Here is a 22,979-nt window from a genome sequence, read left to right on the forward strand (position 1 = left end):
TCCACCCATCATGGTGGCCCAAGGAATTGGTTGAAGTTGTATTTTCAGGACAGTTGTCAAGTTTGCATTATGTATTACAGCCCTTATCTGCATCTGGTAAAGCTGGGTCAAATCCAATATGGTTGGCGGTGCAGAGAGCTATACATGTGGGGGATGTGCTCTTCGTGCTTTGGTAGGTCAGTGGGTAGAGTTGGGATAGTCAACTGTGTATCAATTCTATTACATCAGGATACTGGGAAAGCTGGATGATTGCTAGCAAGAGCTTTATGTTACAGATTTAGTCACACAGCTTTCACAGACTCAGATGTGCCTAGCTATTTACAGGAACATGGGAAATTTGCCACTCAGGAGTCTAGGAAAGCTGGGTGGTAAAGCAGGTGGCGCAGTAATAGACCTCTTAGTCACAGGCATAGCAGTGATGAGAGAGAGGGGGTTGTGATGGTTGAGAGTTGCCCCTTCTGTCACCCCAAATCCTCAGATGACCCCCATGTTGTTCTCGTCGTCAGGCAGACTTTGCTGCAATCAGTATAATTGGGTTTATGGCTTTGATGTCAGAATGTAAATAAGGTGTAAGCCCCGGCCCGCTCCTCTGATCTCACGCCAGGTGCAGAACTGGAAAATCTCTGCTTCTCATTTCCATAATTTGGATGTGACGAGTCCTGGAAACCTCCTGTGGGGGGAAAAATACCCCAGGTGACAGGGGGGCAGCAATGTTTGGCAGTCTTGTTCCCCCATTACTACCCTCAGATTGGTCCATCGGTGACTGGAGGGAGCACATTAAATGGTGAACTGTCTGCAGGGTTCTTACACTGTAAAGCTGCTGTAGCTGCCACATTTGGGAGTGAAATGGAGGGTACACTGGAGTGACATAAAGAGGACTCTGGAGACTTGAGGGGGGACACTGGAGCAACATGGAGGAGACAGTGGTGACATGAGGGAGGACACTGGTGATATTAGGTAGAGTCTTGGGAGTTAAATGGAAAAGATAATGGAGAGAAGGCACTGGGGCATAATACAGTGCATAGGGGCCACTATGGGGCATAATACCGTGTGCAGGGGCCACTATGGGACATAATACTGTGTGCAGGGGCCATTTTGGGGCATAATACTGTGCATGGGGGGGGGGCGGTCATGTCAAATGTTCACCTTTGGGCCCAGCCATTCCTATTTACGCTACTGCCCCCTGCTTTGACACTTGCCGTTGCAATGTGGTCCAAGACACAGTAACTAAATATATCTCTCCTAAATGTAACCCTCACCCATGGGCACCAGAACCAAGACGTCATTACCTACTTTATCTACACCGGACCAGGGAGAACCTACCATTGTCTTCTCCATTCTAGTATTTACAATTTCTAAATACTAGACCTGGAAATGACCCTCTCTGCTCAGATGATCACATGAGGCGCTAACCCTGTGTCCACCTCAGATTAGGCAGGTTAGGGTTGTATTGAGGCATGATTAATGACTGTTTAGACCACAACAAGAACTGCTGATGTCAGAGGATGTGTTATCTGTGACAGAGTCCACCAGACCGCACAGCATGAAGACTTCAAGATTGGGTCATTGAAGATTTCTGGATCTGCAGCCTTCAGACCATTGGAGAAACACAAACTGACTTAAGAAATGAAGGCGAAAGGACCTGACCAGGCAAAACAGAACAAGCAAAGTACCTGACCAGGTGAAACAGAACAAGTGAAAGGACCAGACTAAGCAAAAGCTCCTGACAGGCCATTTTCACTTATAAGAACGTCATCCAATACTGCAGTATCAGATGACATCAAGGTCATGTCATGGAGGGTTATGATGATATTTTGGACAGGAGCGCGCTACATTGTTGAGGCTATATGTACAGGGCTACACACCAAATCGAAGTTACAGGGGAAGAGACAGGAGACTTAGAGCCCTATAGACTAATATGAGGTCTGTAGATGGGGCCCCTGAGATCATGCAGTAATGTGTAGATGGGGCCCCTGGGACAGTGGAGTGTTATGTGACATTTGGCTGGATGACATTTCAACATCTGGTGAAGTCATTGTCTGGGGGTCTCGGTAAATGCCCCCCTGTGTAGCTGTAATTGAATTCTCCCTGTCAGGCGCAAACAGTATGGGATGATGGGGGGTGTAAATTTACTCTATTCCCTGAAAATCAATTAGTGCTGAGTCCAGATAAATGACAGCAGCAAATGTGACCCCCTCAGTACTGACCCCCAGGACATGAAAAGGAGCCCCGGCCTGAACCTGGGATAACTGGGCTGTAAATCATAGGATGTATGTGAGGAAGAGGATCCATGTTTAGGGGTTTGGCGACCATCAGGACCAGGACACCACAAGGAACCCGCACCTCCTGATACACTGTAACGAGAGAAACCCGAGGAGACACGTAATACACTGCAGGTCTCACGTTTTAGTGTGTCGTTGTCACATGATGGATGTGTAGAAAATCACATGACACAGAAGACACGTTAACCCCGATATGTCTGCAGCTGAGCCACGGAACAGTGCTGACCTCTTCATCATCTTCGCCTCCTCTTTAACCCTTTGTCGTCTGCAGGCCCCGTAGGACTGGAGGATCACACACCGGTCTATGGAGAGATAAAAGATGGATGTCTCCTAATAAACTATCTGATGGTCCAATAAACCCACAGGAGCGCCTGCGGTGTAATAGCTGCAAAGAGTTTATTTAAGCCACAGCCATGTGGCACAGCCACAATCTGTTCTCTGACCAGCAGGTGGTGCACACAGCTCAGGTGAGGATACAAAGCTATAATATTGGCTGATGACATCACTTTAATCTGTCTATCTGTGACATCACACCTTATAAATTAACCCTTTATTACTCTCTGGTGTGTTTTATACTGGTCGCGAGCTGGAAATAAGAGCCGTTTGTAACCATTTCCGTCTTCTCCATTGCTGTATACACTCAGTAAGCTCTGTGTATATAGGATACAGGAATCGCTGGCAGTGCAGTCCTGGGGTTCACATGACCGATCCTGCTACCACCTGCTGCCTCTCAACTGTGTTGTCCAGGACTGCGACAAATGTCTGACTACATGGCAGGGATGCTGTGATCTGTAGTCAGAGGGGAGAGGGTGGTAGGTGGACCCGACAACCCCCCAAAATAATCTATGTTGCAACGCATGATATGTGTTATGGCGAACAGCATAATATGTAGAATTACGGTTATTTCAGGGGAGGGGGTTGTATTTCTATTCTCACGAGAGTCAATAAAGAGAGTAAAAAGATAACGGTGCGCTGATATCGTGTCGCAGTGTCTGGAGTCATTATAGGGTTAACAGGTGATGTGATTATTATATTTGGCGTAGGATTAATATAGGCTATTGTGTTACAATACATAGTCATGTCTCATATCCGGGGGAGGGGGCAGGTACTGACCCCCATCCCCGGCAGGTTCCCGTCCGTCTCTTCTGTATGATCTGTAGCCAAAACCACTAGAAAGTTGTGCGCTGCGTTTGGCGTTGCGCTGTAATTGGCCCCATGATGTTATAATTGACTGGGGCTGCAGCGGATTTTTCTCCACTTTTGGCTTTTCCGGAATCGCTCTGACGCCGTCTGATCCCAATTTCCCTGAGTGACACATTTGACATAAGTTAAAACAACTGTTATGGTTTAGTGAGAGATTTCCATGTGATTGAGACATCGGCGCAGACCCCGGACCCCCAACCCTTCCCCCACTGTGGGGGGTCTAATTCTGCAACCAGCCACTAACGGGGGCATTCAGGGGATAATGTGACTGGGTCGGGGGGGGTATTTAAGGAAGACGGGGGGTATTTAAAGACAGGAGTATATTCATAGAGGAGGGGGTATATGTAGAGGGGGAAGGTATTTAGAGAAGAAGTATAGACGTAGAAGGAGAATGAGTATTTATAGATGAGAGGGGTATTTATATGGGTGGAGGGTATTTCTAGAGAAGGGGCATTTTTAGAGTAAAGGATATTTATAGAGGAGCTGGTATTTATAGAAGGGGTCTTATTTATAAAGGAGAGAGGTATTTAATGAAGGGGTATTTATTGGGGAATATAGGGGTCACATACTTTGGGGGAGGTAGTGTATGTTGAACTTGTCATCAGGATTCTTAGGGGTTCCGCTCCCATAATATCTCCCGCTCCACCCATTATATCATCCCCTCAGTTTATAACTGCCCTTCTGCCCCTATGTTATCACCCCAGTATATAACCATCCCCTCCCACCATATCACCCTTCCCAGTATATCACACCCCCCCCCCCCCCGTTTACCATCCCTCCAGTATATAACTGCCCCTATCAGTATATCATTACCCAATATATAATTTACCCCTTCCGTTTATCTCCCCCCCCCCCCAGTTTAACATACGTCTATTATATAACTGCCCCCTTCCCAGTATATCATCACCCGCTCCCAGCTTGTCGTTGCCCACATGACCAGCACGTCAGGTTGTTTATGTTCGGCCTTGTTTGATCTCAGCCTAAAATCAGTTATGTGATCCTGTAGTGATTGCCCCCTGTGGCCCCGGTGTCAGCAGGGCCCCTCCTGGCGTGAGCCTCTCCTCACAGACACATGTTCCTCACTCTGTCACTTAACCTTTCAGGCCATTAATTTGTCAGCAGATTTTCCACAGATCTTACAGACAGCTGATCCCTGACAAGACGAGATCCGGGCTCTATAAGATTCCAGAACAACAGGCAAACAACAGTAATACAACTGACTGTAGCAAATAATGTAACGATGAAACAGTAACTATAGCAACAATTAACGAAAAGATAATGACAGTGATAATAACTAGAGATTGTAATAATATTAAATATTACCATAATAACACTCGTGATGATATAGAATCATGTAATGGTATGTAACATTATAATATTTCTCAGTTTACAGCCACCACTAGGGGAGCTCCCTACATACAGATTATACATTCACCACTAGGGGGAGCTCCCTGCATACTGATTATACAGTCACCACTAGGGGAAGCTCACTACATACAGATTATACAGTCACCACTAGGGGGAGCTCACTACATACAGATTATACAGTCACCACTAGGGGGAGCTCACTACATACAGATTATACAGTCACCACTAGGGGAAGCTCACTACATACAGATTATACAGTCACCACTAGGGGGAGCTCACTACATACAGATTATACAGTCACCACTAGGGGAAGCTCACTACATACAGATTATGCAGTCACCATTTAGGGGGAGCTCATTACATACAGATTATACAATCACTACTAGAGACAGCTCACAACCTACAGATTATAAAGACACCACTAAAGGGAGCTCACTATATACAGATTATGCAGTCATCACTGGAGGGAGCTCTCTACATGCAGATTATGTAGTCACCACTAGGAGAAGCTCACTACATACAGATTATACAGTCACCACTAGGGAGAGTTCACTACATACATATTATACAGTTACCACTAGAAGAAGCTCACTGTATACAAATTATACAGTCACCAATAGAGGGAGCTCACTATATACAGATTATACAGCCACCACTAGAGGAATGTCACTATATGCAGATTATCCAGTAATCACTTAGGGGAGTGCACTATATACAGATTATACAGTCATCACTAGGGGGAGCTCACTTCATACAGATTATACAGTCACCACTAGAGGAATCTCACTATATACAGATTATACAGTCACCACTAGGAAGAGCTCACTATATACAGATTATACAGTCACCACTAGGGGGATCTCACTACGTACAGATTATACAGTCACCAATAGGAGGAGCTCACTACATATGGATTATACAGTCACTGCTAGGGAAAGTGGGTACACGACCAATGGGTTGTAGCAGGAGTGTTGAGGACAGCTGAATATGTTTTTCTTTTTTGTTGCACCTGCTCAGGGCCCCTCTAAAGTTTGTCCTATTCCTAGACAATCCCTTTAAAGTTGTTGTCCCATCTCATACTCATCTCTATACTGGTAATAACTTATGTAAATTGAAGACTTTTCCTAAATATATTGCTTTAGAAATTCTGCTTTCTTTGCTTGCAATTTGACCTTATTCCTCCCATTCTTTACACAGTGTTGCTATAACCACTGACCTGGGAGATAGGACAAGTGACGTCACTTACTCAGTGCCAGCAGGACAATCCATTCAGCTAATTGCAGTTTGCTGATAAAGCCAAATCTGTTATCTATAGTGAGAAGCAGACACTGCAGAGTGCTTAGACACTGAGATGGGAAAACCCCTTTAAAATGAGCACTGAGCCTGGGTGTATGTCCCCATGGTCTTTCAATTACTGTGCTTGTGCTTTCAGGAGTCTTCAGTGCTGACTGGTGCGCGTGCACAGTTGTCGCCAAGCCTAATTTACTAATCGGGAAGGGAGGGGGGCAATTAATTTTTTTTTCTCCTAAAGCAGCAGAAAACCCAGAATTGTTCCTGGTCCTGATGATTCACTCAGCACTCTGGCGTTCTATTCTGGTGATTGACTTGGTGCTCTGTACTAGTGATTCACTGGGTTCGCTGCCTTAGTGATTTGATGGGTAATAGACCAAAGAGACAGACGTCCACGATGGTGAGGAGGGATTGGGTGAAGTGTGCTCAGGAATAAACTGATAATCCCAAAAAGTGATATTTCTCCAAATGTATTGTTTAAAAGCACAACGCGTTTCGGGCCGAGCCCTTTCTCAAGTGCAACTATAAAACAGATTTGCGTCCTCTAGCGATGTGTTATGAACCTTACACTGGTGATTTGACGCTCTGCCCTGGTGATTTACTCTCTGCTCTTTCTTGATGATTTAGTACTGGCTGCTCTCAGGACACGTTCACACTGCAGCTAGAAGAACCATTTCACCTGAAGAAGGGCGATTGTGGCACCCGAAAAGCATAGTGTATGTGTTTATCAATAAAGCCGTAATTCAAATTCTTAAGGAGAAGCGCAGTTCTTTCCAAATACTGGATGAAATTGCATCCGGTTTTGGTCCATATTTTTGTTATTGTTCATACACCCAAGAGGTGAAGGAGGGGCTGCAGCTGTACCTATTACAGGGAGGAATCCTTTTTCATATGGATTGTTTCACCACAAATGGAGTTGTGACCTAGTTTCACAGTCCTAAAAGGTGAGCCTCACTTTGACACCATCAATTCTGTACCTTTGAAATGACTGCACTAGGGGTTGCTCGGGTTTTTTGTCTTCTTTTGTCTTTGAGCTGAGTGATAAACTTGGCGCTTTGTCTAGGTGAGACACCTGTTGCACTGTGCTTGTGGTACACTCGGCGCTCCACAAGCAGTCTGTCCTGGTGATAATCTCGGTGCTTTGTCCTGGTGTTTCAGCGATCTGTCCTGGTGATACACTTGGTGCTCTGCTCTGGTAATACGCTCAGTGCTTTGTCCTGATGATTTGGCGCTCTGTCCTGGTGATACACTCAGTACTCTGTACTGGTGATTCTCTCAGTTCTTTGTCCTGGTGATATATGCTCTGTCCTGGTGATACACTCGGTGCTCTGCTCTGGTGATTTGGCAGTCTGTCCTGGTAATACTCTCGGTGCTTTGCCCTGGTGTTTCGGCGATCTGTCCTGGCGATACACTTGGTGCTCTGTCCTGGTTATTTGGTACTCTGTCCTGGTGATACACTGAGCGTTTTATCCTGGTGATTTGGTGGTTTGTCCTGGTAATACACTCGGTGCTCTGTCCTGTTTATTTGGCAGTCTGTTCATACACTCGGCACTCCATCCTGGTGATTTGGTGCCCTGTCGTGGTGATACACTCGGCGCTCTGTCCTGGTGATACATTCAGTGATCTGTCTGGGTGATTTGGCACTCAGTCCTGGTGATACACTTGGTTCTTTGTCCTGGTGATACACTAGTCACTCGGTCCTGATTATTTGGTGCTCTGTCGTGGCATTACTCTTACCACTATGTCCTGAAGATTTGGTGATCTGTCCTGGTTATTTGATGCTCTGTCTTGGTGATTTGGTGGTCTGTCTTGGAGATACACTTGGCACTCTCTGTCCTTGTAATTTGACAGTCTGCCTTGGTGTTACACTCAGCCCTCCATTATGGTGAGACACTCGGTGCACTTTCCTGGTGATTTGGTGTTCTGTTGTTATGATACATTTGGTGTTCTGTCCTGGGGATTTGGAACTTTGTCCTGGTGATACACTTTGTGCTCCGTTCTAGTGATTTTGCAGTTTGTCTTGGTGATATACTTGGCTCTTTGTTCTGGTGATTTGATGGTCTGTCCTGGTGATACACTCAGTACTCTGAACTGGTGATTCTCTCAGTTCTTTGTCCTGGTGATATATGCTCTGTCCTGGTGATACACTTGGTGCTCTGTTCTGGTGATTTGTCAGTCTGTCCTGGTGATACACTCGGTGCTCTGTTCTGGTGATTTGGCAGTCTGTCCTGGTGATACACTTGGTGCTCTGTTCTGGTGATTTGGCGGTCTGTTCTGGTGATACGCTCAGTGCTTTGTCCTGATGATTTGGCGGTCTGTTCTGGTGATACACTTGGTGCTCTGTTCTGGTGATTTTGAGGTCTGTCTTGGTAATATATTCGGCACTTTGTTCTGGTGATCTAATGGTCTGTCCTGGTGATTCACTTTGTTTTCTGTCCTGATGATTTGGCTCTCTGACATGGTGATACCGTTGGTGCTTTGCTCTGGTGATTTGACGGTCTGTCACTTGGTTCTCTGTCCTGGTGATTCATTCGGTTCTCTATCCTGATGATACACTTAACACTCTGTCCTGGTGATTTGGTGGTCTGTCCTGGCGTTTCACTCAGTTCTGTGTCCTGGTGATACACTCGGTGCTCTGCACTGGTGATTCACTTGGTTCTCTGTCCTGGTAATTTGGATCTCTGACATGGTGATACAGTAGGTGCTTTGCTCTGGTGATTTGACAGTCTATCACTTGGTTCTCTGCCCTAGTGATACACTCTGCGCTCTGCACTGGTGATTCACTTGGTTCTCTATTCTGTGATTAACTAGGTGCTCTGTCCTTGTTATACACTCGGCGCTCTGTCCTGGTGATTCACTCGATTCTCTGTCCTGGTGATACATTCGGCGCTCTGTTTTCAATTACGTGCCGCAGTTAATAATTTGTCTCATGTGTGACGGTGATTTATGGGGCGTGTTCACCCTGTGCCACATACTGTAAACAGCTCAGGCTTGATGGAAAGTGATTGTGACTGCAGAGACTTCTCGGCAGCTCCGGCGTTTACGCTGTAGTCAGTGACTGCGATGTTCGGAGAGCGTGCGCCATGTCAGCCACGACCATTGTTTACTGTAAGATCCAAACAGCATCCATGGATTATACGTCTCAGATATAAACAGCAGATCGGAATGTGTGCTCCGTTCAGTCAGCCCCTAACAATGGCGCTGCCAGCTATGGACTGTGCCAAGTCCCCAGCCATCCTCTCTCTAGTCAACCATTATTTCTGTGTCTGGGAAAGCTGAGTGACAGTATGCCTAGTGATGTTGCTCCTCTACTGCAGCAAAAGATTGATTACTCAGGAGTCTGGGGAAGCTAGGTATGGGAGCTATGATGGTGGCCATAGTAATTGCCACACAGCTTTTCTGGGGCCTGATTGTCAGGGCCGTCCTGTACTCCTGCAGAAGAATTATCACTCAGGAGTCAAGGAAAGCTGAGCGTGGGAACTGTAATGGAGGCTATAGTCATTGCCACCATCTTTCTAAGAATCAGATGAAATATCCTGCAACATGGACACATATCATAGTTAGAGTGGTGATACAAGGAGCCGCTGAATCTGATGGGGGTGATAGTTCTTGCTCCATAACAAATCCTGTACCAAAAGGTTTCAGTAAATAATCCGGGCAGCAAATGGTCGCCGCTTCAATCAGTGCCGCCTGCGACCTCTGACACTGCTGACAGGAACCCATGGAACCCTTCCCCCGTCTCCAGGATTTCCTCCATGGTCAGACCCCACAAGTCCAGGGTCAGAATGTAGGTGTAAGGGGTGCAGTGGGCCCTGGTACAGTGTGGGGCCCCTTGGAAGAGAATTATATATAGTCAGTGATACCTCCGAACTGCTCTGTAGACTGTAACGTCCCTGTAATTCAGCTTCATTGGACCTGACAGAAACCGGATTATCAAATGGTCTAATCAGGTATTCTAGATTATCAAGTGTCCTGACATGTTCTGGATTTTTAGATGTTCCAGAGTATTAATAGTTCTGGGTTACCAAATATTCTGGATTATGACATGTTCTGGATTATCAACTGTTCTAGATTAGCAGGTGTTCTGAATTATCATATACTATAATCCGGCCCGAGCACTTTTCCAGCATAGTCTCTGTATATTGTGAGGTTGTAGAATTTTTGTGATGTCATCTTCACTGTCTCATGAGAGGTGAGGAAGAATCTACTGTGACCTCCATCATTTTCATCATCATTCCTATCACCCACATCATCCTCACCATCATTCCTATCATCCTCATCATCATTCCTATAACCCCATCATCATCATTCCTATCACCCCCATCGTCCACATCATCATTCCTATCACCCCATCATCCTCATCATCAATCTCTATCACCCCCATTATCTTCATCATCATTCCTATCATCCCCATCATTCTCAACACCATTCCTATCATGCCCATCATCTTCACCATCTTTCCTATGACCCACAGTATCCTCCTCAGCCGCAGCATACATTATCACACATGATAGAATTAGATACACAGCTCAGATATAGTATCACACGTGGTAGCCTTAGATACTGGTGTGAGCTCCATTATAATCAATGTGCGCTCTTTCAGCTTTGGAGCGGCTGGAGGAGGTCACATTCCTGCTGTCTGGACATTTGCTGTTTGCACCTGACATATTTGATACCCCCCCAGACACGTGTCAGTCAGCCGCCCAGGTGGGTGGGGGGGAGTATGGGGGATTTGCTGACATGTGGCTACAAATTGATCTACAAGATGCTGAGAAACAGATGGAGCAGAATGTGGTTCTCATTTGACCTGAATGAGCAGAAATCTGTCAGTATTGGGGTCCGCCATGTGCAGCAAATCCTGAGCATATGACATGTGGGGGGTCCGGACCTTATCCCCATAGTCATAGTATTAGGGGCGCAGGATAGAATGAGGAGTCCGTGACTGATGGTAGGTTCGCACCTGCATGCGGGTCTCCATTATTTGGGCCCACATGGGGACCCTAAAATCGGAAACTCAATATGCTTAAAAAGTGGTTACCCACGGAAACCTGTGGGCCCTATAGACTATAATGGGGTTCGGTGAGTTTCCACCCGAAAAATGCAAAGAGAAAAGTCCTGCTTGTAGAAGAATGGTGGATGGAATGCCAAAATGGTCATCAAACGCACATGTGAACCCAGCCTGAGGGGTGACAAATGGGGGTGTCAGATATGTGGAGCCTCGAAAATACCAGCACACAGTATAGGGTCCAGGAGTCAACAGCAGCATCAGGGCATAGTGCATTGTATCTAATCTTATCACATATGAGCTGTGTATCTAATCCTATCATCTGTGATACCATCTGCTGAGCTATGTATCTAATCCTATCATATGTGATACTGTCTGCTGAGCTATGTATCTAATCCTATCATATGTGATACTGTCTGCTGAGCTATGTATCTAATCCTATCATATGTGATACTGTCTGCTGAGCTGTGTATCTAATCCTATCCTGTGTGATACTGTCTGCTCAGCTGTGTATCTAATCCTATCCTATGTGATACTGTCTGCTGAGCTGTGTATCTAATCCTATCCTGTGTGATACTGTCTGCTGAGCTGTGTATCTAATCCTATCCTGTGTGATACTGTCTGCTGAGATGTGTATCTAATCCTATCCTGTGTGATACTGTCTGCTGAGCTGTGTATCTAATCCTATCCTGTGTGATACTGTCTGCTGAGCTGTGTATCTAATCCTATCCTGTGTGATACTGTCTGCTGAGCTGTGTATCTAATCCTATCCTATGTGATACTGTCTGCTGAGCTGTGTATCTAATCCTATCCTGTGTGATACTGTCTGCTCAGCTGTGTATCTAATCCTATCATATGTGATACTGTCTGCTGAGCTGTGTATCTAATCCTATCCTGTGTGATACTGTCTGCTGAGCTGTGTATCTAATCCTATCCTGTGTGATACAGTCTGCTGAGCTGTGTATCTAATCCTATCTTGTGTGATACTGTCTGCTGAGCTGTGTATCCAATCTTATCCTGTGTGATACAGTCTGCTGAGCTGTGTATCTAATCCTATCCTGTGTGATACTGTCTGCTAAACTGTGTATCTAATCCTATCCTGTGTGATACAGTCTGCTGAGCTGTGTATCTAATCCTATCCTGTGTGATACTGTCTGCTGAGCTGTGTATCTAATCCTATCCTGTGTGATACAGTCTGCTGAGCTGTGTATCTAATCCTATCCTGTGTGATACTGTCTGCTGAGCTGTGTATCTAATCCTATCCTGTGTGATACTGTCTGCTGAGCTGTGTATCTAATCCTATCCTGTGTGATACTGTCTGCTGAGCTGTGTATCTAATCCTATCCTGTGTGATACTGTCTGCTGAGCTGTGTATCTAATCTTATCCTGTGTGATACAGTCTGCTGAGCTGTGTATCTAATCCTATCCTGTGTGATACTGTCTGCTAAACTGTGTATCTAATCCTATCCTGTGTGATACTGACTGCTGAGCTGTGTATCTAATCCTATACTGTGTGATACTGACTGCTCAGCTGTGTATCTAATCCTATCGTGTGTGATACTGTCTGCTGAGCTGTGTATCTAATCCTATCCTGTGTGATACTGCCTGCTGAGCTGTGTATCTAATCCTATCCTGTGTGATACAGTCTGCTGAGCTGTGTATCTAATCCTATCCTGTGTGATACTGTCTGCTGAGCTGTGTATCTAATCCTATCCTGTGTGATACTGTCTGCTGAGCTGTGTATCTAATCCTATCCTGTGTGATACTGTCTGCTGAGCTGTGTATCTAATCTTATCCTGTGTGATACAGTCTGCTGAGCTGTGTATCTAATCCTATCCTGTGTGATACTGTCTGCTAAACTGTGTATCTAATCCTATCCTGTGTGATACTGACTGCTGAGCTGTGTATCTAATCCTATACTGTGTGATACTGACTGCTCAGCTGTGTATCTAATCCTATCGTGTGTGATACTGTCTGCTGAGCTGTGTATCTAATCCTATCCTGTGTGATACTGCCTGCTGAGCTGTGTATCTAATCCTATCGTGTGTGATACTGTCTGCTGAGCTGTGTATCTAATCCTATCCTGTGTGATACTGCCTGCTGAGCTGTGTATCTAATCCTATCCTGTGTGATACAGTCTGCTGAGCTGTGTATCTAATCCTATCCTGTGTGATACTGTCTGCTGAGCTGTGTATCTAATCCTATCCTGTGTGATACTGTCTGCTGAGCTGTGTATCTAATCCTATCCTGTGTGATACTGTCTGCTGAGCTGTGTATCTAATCCTATCCTGTGTGATACTGTCTGCTGAGCTGTGTATCTAATCCTATCCTGTGTGATACTGTCTGCTGAGATGTGTATCTAATCCTATCCTGTGTGATACTGTCTGCTGAGATGTGTATCTAATCCTATCCTGTGTGATACTGTCTGCTGAGCTGTGTATCTAATCCTATCCTGTGTGATACTGTCTGCTGAGCTGTGTATCTAATCCTATCCTGTGTGATACAGTCTGCTGAGCTGTGTATCTAATCCTATCCTGTGTGATACTGTCTGCTGAGCTGTGTATCTAATCCTATCCTGTGTGATACTGTCTGCTGAGCTGTGTATCTAATCCTATCCTGTGTGATACAGTCTGCTGAGCTGTGTATCTAATCCTATCCTGTGTGATACTGTCTGCTGAGCTGTGTATCTAATCCTATCCTGTGTGATACTGTCTGCTGAGCTGTGTATCTAATCCTATCCTGTGTGATACTGTCTGCTGAGCTGTGTATCTAATCCTATCCTGTGTGATACTGTCTGCTGAGCTGTGTATCTAATCCTATCCTGTGTGATACTGTCTGCTGAGCTGTGTATCTAATCCTATCCTGTGTGATACTGTCTGCTGAGCTGTGTATCTAATCCTATCCTGTGTGATACTGTCTGCTGAGCTGTGTATCTAATCCTATCCTGTGTGATACTGTCTGCTGAGCTGTGTATCTAATCCTATCATGTGTGATACTGTCTGCTGAGCTGTGTATCTAATCCTATCCTGTGTGATACTGTCTGCTGAGCTGTGTATCTAATCCTATCATGTGTGATACTGTCTGCTGAGCTGTGTATCTAATCCTATCCTGTGTGATACTGTCTGCTGAGCTGTGTATCTAATCCTATCCTGTGTGATACTGTCTGCTAAGCTGTGTATCTAATCCTATCCTGTGTGATACTGTCTGCTCAGCTGTGTATCTAATCCTATCATATGTGATACTGTCTGCTGAGCTGTGTATCTAATCCTATCCTGTGTGATACTGTCTGCTGAGCTGTGTATCTAATCCTATCCTGTGTGATACTGTCTGCTGAGCTGTGTATCTAATCCTATCCTGTGTGATACTGACTGCTGAGCTGTGTATCTAATCCTATCCTGTGTGATACTGACTGCTGAGCTGTGTATATAATCCTATCGTGTGTGATACTGTCTGCTGAGCTGTGTATCTAATCCTATCCTGTGTGATACTGCCTGCTGAGCTGTGTAGCTAATCCTATCCTGTGTGATACAGTCTGCTGAGCTGTGTATCTAATCCTATCCTGTGTGATACTGTCTGCTGAGCTGTGTATCTAATCCTATCCTGTGTGATACTGTCTGCTGAGCTGTGTATCTAATCCTATCCTGTGTGATACTGACTGCTGAGCTGTGTATATAATCCTATCGTGTGTGATACTGTCTGCTGAGCTGTGTATCTAATCCTATCCTGTGTGATACTGCCTGCTGAGCTGTGTAGCTAATCCTATCCTGTGTGATACAGTCTGCTGAGCTGTGTATCTAATCCTATCCTGTGTGATACTGTCTGCTGAGCTGTGTATCTAATCCTATCCTGTGTGATACTGTCTGCTGAGCTGTGTATCTAATCCTATCCTGTGTGATACTGTCTGCTGAGCTGTGTATCTAATCTTATCCTGTGTGATACAGTCTGCTGAGCTGTGTATCTAATCCTATCCTGTGTGATACTGTCTGCTAAACTGTGTATCTAATCCTATCCTGTGTGATACTGACTGCTGAGCTGTGTATCTAATCCTATCCTGTGTGATACTGACTGCTGAGCTGTGTATATAATCCTATCCTGTGTGATACTGTCTGCTGAGCTGTGTATCTAATCCTATCCTGTGTGATACTGCCTGCTGAGCTGTGTATCTAATCCTATCCTGTGTGATACAGTCTGCTGAGCTGTGTATCTAATCCTATCCTGTGTGATACTGTCTGCTGAGCTGTGTATCTAATCCTATCCTGTGTGATACTGTCTGCTGAGCTGTGTATCTAATCCTATCCTGTGTGATACTGTCTGCTGAGCTGTGTATCTAATCCTATCCTGTGTGATACTGTCTGCTGAGCTGTGTATCTAATCCTATCCTGTGTGATACTGTCTGCTGAGCTGTGTATCTAATCCTATCCTGTGTGATACTGTCTGCTGAGATGTGTATCTAATCCTATCCTGTGTGATACTGTCTGCTGAGCTGTGTATCTAATCCTATCCTGTGTGATACTGTCTGCTGAGCTGTGTATCTAATCCTATCCTGTGTGATACTGTCTGCTGAGCTGTGTATCTAATCCTATCCTGTGTGATACAGTCTGCTGAGCTGTGTATCTAATCCTATCCTGTGTGATACTGTCTGCTGAGCTGTGTATCTAATCCTATCCTGTGTGATACTGTCTGCTGAGCTGTGTATCTAATCCTATCCTGTGTGATACTGTCTGCTGAGCTGTGTATCTAATCCTATCCTGTGTGATACTGTCTGCTGAGCTGTGTATCTAATCCTATCCTGTGTGATACTGTCTGCTGAGCTGTGTATCTAATCCTATCCTGTGTGATACTGTCTGCTGAGCTGTGTATCTAATCCTATCCTGTGTGATACTGTCTGCTGAGCTGTGTATCTAATCCTATCCTGTGTGATACTGTCTGCTGAGCTGTGTATCTAATCCTATCCTGTGTGATACTGTCTGCTGAGCTGTGTATCTAATCCTATCCTGTGTGATACTGTCTGCTGAGCTGTGTATCTAATCCTATCCTGTGTGATACTGTCTGCTCAGCTGTGTATCTAATCCTATCCTGTGTGATACTGTCTGCTCAGCTGTGTATCTAATCCTATCCTGTGTGATACTGTCTGCTGAGCTGTGTATCTAATCCTATCCTGTGTGATACTGTCTGCTGAGATGTGTATCTAATCCTATCCTGTGTGATACTGTCTGCTGAGCTGTGTATCTAATCCTATCCTGTGTGATACTGTCTGCTGAGATGTGTATCTAATCCTATCCTGTGTGATACTGTCTGCTGAGCTGTGTATCTAATCCTATCCTGTGTGATACTGTCTGCTGAGCTGTGTATCTAATCCTATCCTGTGTGATACTGTCTGCTGAGCTGTCTATCTAATCCTCTCCTGTGTGATACAGTCTGCTGAGCTGTGTATCTAATCCTATCCTGTGTGATACTGTCTGCTGAGCTGTGTATCTAATCCTATCCTGTGTGATACTGTCTGCTGAGCTGTGTATCTAATCCTATCCTGTGTGATACTGTCTGCTGAGCTGTGTATCTAATCCTATCCTGTGTGATACTGTCTGCTGAGCTGTGTATCTAATCCTATCCTGTGTGATACTGTCTGCTGAGCTGTGTATCTAATCCTATCCTGTGTGATACTGTCTGCTGATCTGTGTATCTAATCATATCCTGTGTGATACTGACTGCTGAGCTGTGTATCTAATCCTATCCTGTGTGATACTGTCTGCTGAGCTGTGTATCTAATCCTATCCTGTGTGATACTGTCTGCTGAGCTGTGTATCTAATCCTATCCTGTGTGATACTGTCTGCTGAGCTGTGTATCTAATCCTATCCTGTGTGATACTGTCTGCTAAGCTGTGTATCTAATCCTATCCTGTGTGATACTGTCTGCTCAGCTGTGTATCTAATCCTATCATATGTGATACTGTCTGCTGAGCTGTGTATCTAATCCTATCCTGTGTGATACTGTCTGCTGAGCTGTGTATCTAATCCTATCCTGTGTGATACTGTCTGCTGAGCTGTGTATCTAATCCTATCCTGTGTGATACTGTCTGCTGAGCTGTGTATCTAATCCTATCGTGTGTGATACTGTCTGCTAAACTGTGTATCTAATCCTATCCTGTGTGATACTGACTGCTGAGCTGTGTATCTAATCCTATACTGTGTGATACTGACTGCTCAGCTGTGTATCTAATCCTATCGTGTGTGATACTGTCTGCTGAGCTGTGTATCTAATCCTATCCTGTGTGATACTGCCTGCTGAGCTGTGTATCTAATCCTATCCTGTGTGATACAGTCTGCTGAGCTGTGTATCTAATCCTATCCTGTGTGATACTGTCTGCTGAGCTGTGTATCTAATCCTATCCTGTGTGATACTGTCTGCTGAGCTGTGTATCTAATCCTATCCTGTGTGATACTGACTGCTGAGCTGTGTATCTAATCCTATACTGTGTGATACTGACTGCTCAGCTGTGTATCTAATCCTATCCTGTGTGATACTGTCTGCTGAGCTGTGTATCTAATCCTATCCTGTGTGATACTGTCTGCTGAGCTGTGTATCTAATCCTATCCTGTGTGATACTGTCTGCTGAGCTGTGTATCTAATCCTATCCTGTGTGATACTGTCTGCTGAGCTGTGTATCTAATCCTATCCTGTGTGATACTGTCTGCTGAGCTGTGTATCTAATCCTATCCTGTGTGATACTGTCTGCTGAGCTGTGTATCTAATCCTATCCTGTGTGATACTGTCTGCTGAGCTGTGTATCTAATCCTATCATGTGTGATACTGTCTGCTGAGCTGTGTATCTAATCCTATCCTGTGTGATACTGTCTGCTGAGCTGTGTATCTAATCCTATCCTGTGTGATACTGTCTGCTGAGCTGTGTATCTAATCCTATCCTGTGTGATACTGTCTGCTGAGCTGTGTATCTAATCCTATCCTGTGTGATACTGTCTGCTAAGCTGTGTATCTAATCCTATCCTGTGTGATACTGTCTGCTGAGCTGTGTATCTAATCCTATCCTGTGTGATACTGTCTGCTGAGCTGTGTATCTAATCCTATCCTGTGTGATACTGTCTGCTGAGCTGTGTATCTAATCCTATCCTGTGTGATACTGTCTGCTGAGCTGTGTATCTAATCCTATCCTGTGTGATACTGTCTGCTGAGCTGTGTATCTAATCCTATCCTGTGTGATACTGTCTGCTGAGCTGTGTATCTAATCCTATCCTGTGTGATACTGTCTGCTGAGCTGTGTATCTAATCCTATCCTGTGTGATACTGTCTGCTGAGCTGTGTATCTAATCCTATCCTGTGTGATACTGTCTGCTGAGCTGTGTATCTAATCCTATCCTGTGTGATACTGTCTGCTAAGCTGTGTATCTAATCCTATCCTGTGTGATACTGTCTGCTGAGCTGTGTATCTAATCCTATCCTGTGTGATACTGTCTGCTGAGCTGTGTATCTAATCTTATCCTGTGTGATACTGTCTGCTGAGCTGTGTATCTAATCCTATCCTGTGTGATACTGTCTGCTAAACTGTGTATCTAATCCTATCCTGTGTGATACAGTCTGCTGAGCTGTGTATCTAATCCTATCCTGTGTGATACTGTCTGCTGAGCTGTGTATCTAATCCTATCCTGTGTGATACTGACTGCTGAGCTGTGTATATAATCCTATCCTGTGTGATACTGTCTGCTGAGCTGTGTATCTAATCCTATCCTGTGTGATACTGCCTGCTGAGCTGTGTATCTAATCCTATCCTGTGTGATACAGTCTGCTGAGCTGTGTATCTAATCCTATCCTGTGTGATACTGTCTGCTGAGCTGTGTATCTAATCCTATCCTGTGTGATACAGTCTGCTGAGCTGTGTATCTAATCCTATCCTGTGTGATACTGTCTGCTGAGCTGTGTATCTAATCCTATCCTGTGTGATACTGTCTGCTGAGCTGTGTATCTAATCCTATCCTGTGTGATACTGTCTGCTGAGATGTGTATCTAATCCTATCCTGTGTGATACTGTCTGCTGAGCTGTGTATCTAATCCTATCCTGTGTGATACTGTCTGCTGAGCTGTGTATCTAATCCTATCCTGTGTGATACTGTCTGCTGAGCTGTGTATCTAATCCTATCCTGTGTGATACAGTCTGCTGAGCTGTGTATCTAATCCTATCCTGTGTGATACTGTCTGCTGAGCTGTGTATCTAATCCTATCCTGTGTGATACTGTCTGCTGAGCTGTGTATCTAATCCTATCCTGTGTGATACTGTCTGCTGAGCTGTGTATCTAATCCTATCCTGTGTGATACTGTCTGCTGAGCTGTGTATCTAATCCTATCCTGTGTGATACTGTCTGCTGAGCTGTGTATCTAATCCTATCCTGTGTGATACTGTCTGCTGATCTGTGTATCTAATCATATCCTGTGTGATACTGACTGCTGAGCTGTGTATCTAATCCTATCCTGTGTGATACTGTCTGCTGAGCTGTGTATCTAATCCTATCCTGTGTGATACTGTCTGCTGAGCTGTGTATCTAATCCTATCCTGTGTGATACTGTCTGCTGAGCTGTGTATCTAATCCTATCCTGTGTGATACTGTCTGCTAAGCTGTGTATCTAATCCTATCCTGTGTGATACTGTCTGCTCAGCTGTGTATCTAATCCTATCATATGTGATACTGTCTGCTGAGCTGTGTATCTAATCCTATCCTGTGTGATACTGTCTGCTGAGCTGTGTATCTAATCCTATCCTGTGTGATACTGTCTGCTGAGCTGTGTATCTAATCCTATCCTGTGTGATACAGTCTGCTTAGCTGTGTATCTAATCCTATCTTGTGTGATACTGTCTGCTGAGCTGTGTATCTAATCCTATCCTGTGTGATACTGTCTGCTGAGCTGTGTATCTAATCCTATCCTGTGTGATACTGTCTGCTGAGCTGTGTATCTAATCCTATCCTGTGTGATACTGTCTGCTGAGCTGTGTATCTAATCCTATCCTGTGTGATACAGTCTGCTGAGCTGTGTATCTAATCCTATCTTGTGTGATACTGTCTGCTGAGCTGTGTATCTAATCCTATCCTGTGTGATACTGTCTGCTGAGCTGTGTATCTAATCCTATCCTGTGTGATACAGTCTGCTGAGCTGTGTATCTAATCCTATCCTGTGTGATACTGTCTGCTGAGCTGTGTATCTAATCCTATCCTGTGTGATACTGTCTGCTGAGCTGTGTATCTAATCTTATCCTGTGTGATACAGTCTGCTGAGCTGTGTATCTAATCCTATCCTGTGTGATACTGTCTGCTGAGCTGTGTATCTAATCCTATCCTGTGTGATACTGTCTGCTGAGCTGTGTATCTAATCCTATCCTGTGTGATACTGTCTGCTGAGCTGTGTATCTAATCCTATCCTGTGTGATACTGTCTGCTGAGCTGTGTATCTAATCCTATCCTGTGTGATACTGTCTGCTGAGCTGTGTATCTAATCCTATCATGTGTGATACTGTCTGCTGAGCTGTGTATCTAATCCTATCCTGTGTGATACTGTCTGCTGAGCTGTGTATCTAATCCTATCCTGTGTGATACTGTCTGCTGAGCTGTGTATCTAATCCTATCCTGTGTGATACTGTCTGCTAAGCTGTGTATCTAATCCTATCCTGTGTGATACTGTCTGCTGAGCTGTGTATCTAATCCTATCCTGTGTGATACTGTCTGCTGAGCTGTGTATCTAATCTTATCCTGTGTGATACTGTCTGCTGAGCTGTGTATCTAATCCTATCCTGTGTGATACTGTCTGCTAAACTGTGTATCTAATCCTATCCTGTGTGATACTGTCTGCTGAGCTGTGTATCTAATCCTATCCTGTGTGATACTGACTGCTGAGCTGTGTATATAATCCTATCCTGTGTGATACTGTCTGCTGAGCTGTGTATCTAATCCTATCCTGTGTGATACTGCCTGCTGAGCTGTGTATCTAATCCTATCCTGTGTGATACAGTCTGCTGAGCTGTGTATCTAATCCTATCCTGTGTGATACTGTCTGCTGAGCTGTGTATCTAATCCTATCCTGTGTGATACTGTCTGCTGAGCTGTGTATCTAATCCTATCCTGTGTGATACTGTCTGCTGAGCTGTGTATCTAATCCTATCCTGTGTGATACTGTCTGCTGAGCTGTGTATCTAATCCTATCCTGTGTGATACTGTCTGCTGAGCTGTGTATCTAATCCTATCCTGTGTGATACTGTCTGCTGAGATGTGTATCTAATCCTATCCTGTGTGATACTGTCTGCTGAGCTGTGTATCTAATCCTATCCTGTGTGATACTGTCTGCTGAGCTGTGTATCTAATCCTATCCTGTGTGATACTGTCTGCTGAGCTGTGTATCTAATCCTATCCTGTGTGATACAGTCTGCTGAGCTGTGTATCTAATCCTATCCTGTGTGATACTGTCTGCTGAGCTGTGTATCTAATCCTATCCTGTGTGATACTGTCTGCTGAGCTGTGTATCTAATCCTATCCTGTGTGATACTGTCTGCTGAGATGTGTATCTAATCCTATCCTGTGTGATACTGTCTGCTGAGCTGTGTATCTAATCCTATCCTGTGTGATACTGTCTGCTGAGCTGTGTATCTAATCCTATCCTGTGTGATACTGTCTGCTGAGCTGTGTATCTAATCCTATCCTGTGTGATACAGTCTGCTGAGCTGTGTATCTAATCCTATCCTGTGTGATACTGTCTGCTGAGCTGTGTATCTAATCCTATCCTGTGTGATACTGTCTGCTGAGCTGTGTATCTAATCCTATCCTGTGTGATACTGTCTGCTGAGCTGTGTATCTAATCCTATCCTGTGTGATACTGTCTGCTGAGCTGTGTATCTAATCCTATCCTGTGTGATACTGTCTGCTGAGCTGTGTATCTAATCCTATCCTGTGTGATACTGTCTGCTGATCTGTGTATCTAATCATATCCTGTGTGATACTGACTGCTGAGCTGTGTATCTAATCCTATCCTGTGTGATACTGTCTGCTGAGCTGTGTATCTAATCCTATCCTGTGTGATACTGTCTGCTGAGCTGTGTATCTAATCCTATCCTGTGTGATACTGTCTGCTGAGCTGTGTATCTAATCCTATCCTGTGTGATACTGTCTGCTGAGCTGTGTATCTAATCCTATCCTGTGTGATACTGTCTGCTGAGCTGTGTATCTAATCCTATCCTGTGTGATACTGTCTGCTGAGCTGTGTATCTAATCCTATCCTGTGTGATACTGTCTGCTGAGCTGTGTATCTAATCCTATCATGTGTGATACTGTCTGCTGAGCTGTGTATCTAATCCTATCCTGTGTGATACTGTCTGCTGAGCTGTGTATCTAATCCTATCCTGTGTGATACTGTCTGCTGAGCTGTGTATCTAATCCTATCCTGTGTGATACTGTCTGCTGAGCTGTGTATCTAATCCTATCCTGTGTGATACTGTCTGCTAAGCTGTGTATCTAATCCTATCCTGTGTGATACTGTCTGCTGAGCTGTGTATCTAATCCTATCCTGTGTGATACTGTCTGCTGAGCTGTGTATCTAATCCTATCCTGTGTGATACTGTCTGCTGAGCTGTGTATCTAATCCTATCCTGTGTGATACTGTCTGCTGAGCTGTGTATCTAATCCTATCCTGTGTGATACTGTCTGCTGAGCTGTGTATCTAATCCTATCCTGTGTGATACTGTCTGCTGAGCTGTGTATCTAATCCTATCCTGTGTGATACTGTCTGCTGAGCTGTGTATCTAATCCTATCCTGTGTGATACTGTCTGCTGAGCTGTGTATC

The 22,979-nt window shown here is 44.7% G+C and overlaps 1 protein-coding gene across 1 annotated transcript in view; it reads left to right on the plus strand.

The window, feature by feature from the left end:
- Positions 1-22,979, plus strand: part of BRWD3 (bromodomain and WD repeat domain containing 3) — a 356,261-nt gene that overhangs the window by 114,323 nt on the left and 218,959 nt on the right. The gene's annotated exons all lie outside the window — the stretch shown is intronic.

Source organism: Leptodactylus fuscus, chromosome 11 (genome assembly GCF_031893055.1).
Source record: "Leptodactylus fuscus isolate aLepFus1 chromosome 11, aLepFus1.hap2, whole genome shotgun sequence".
Classification (NCBI taxonomy): domain Eukaryota; kingdom Metazoa; phylum Chordata; class Amphibia; order Anura; family Leptodactylidae; genus Leptodactylus; species Leptodactylus fuscus.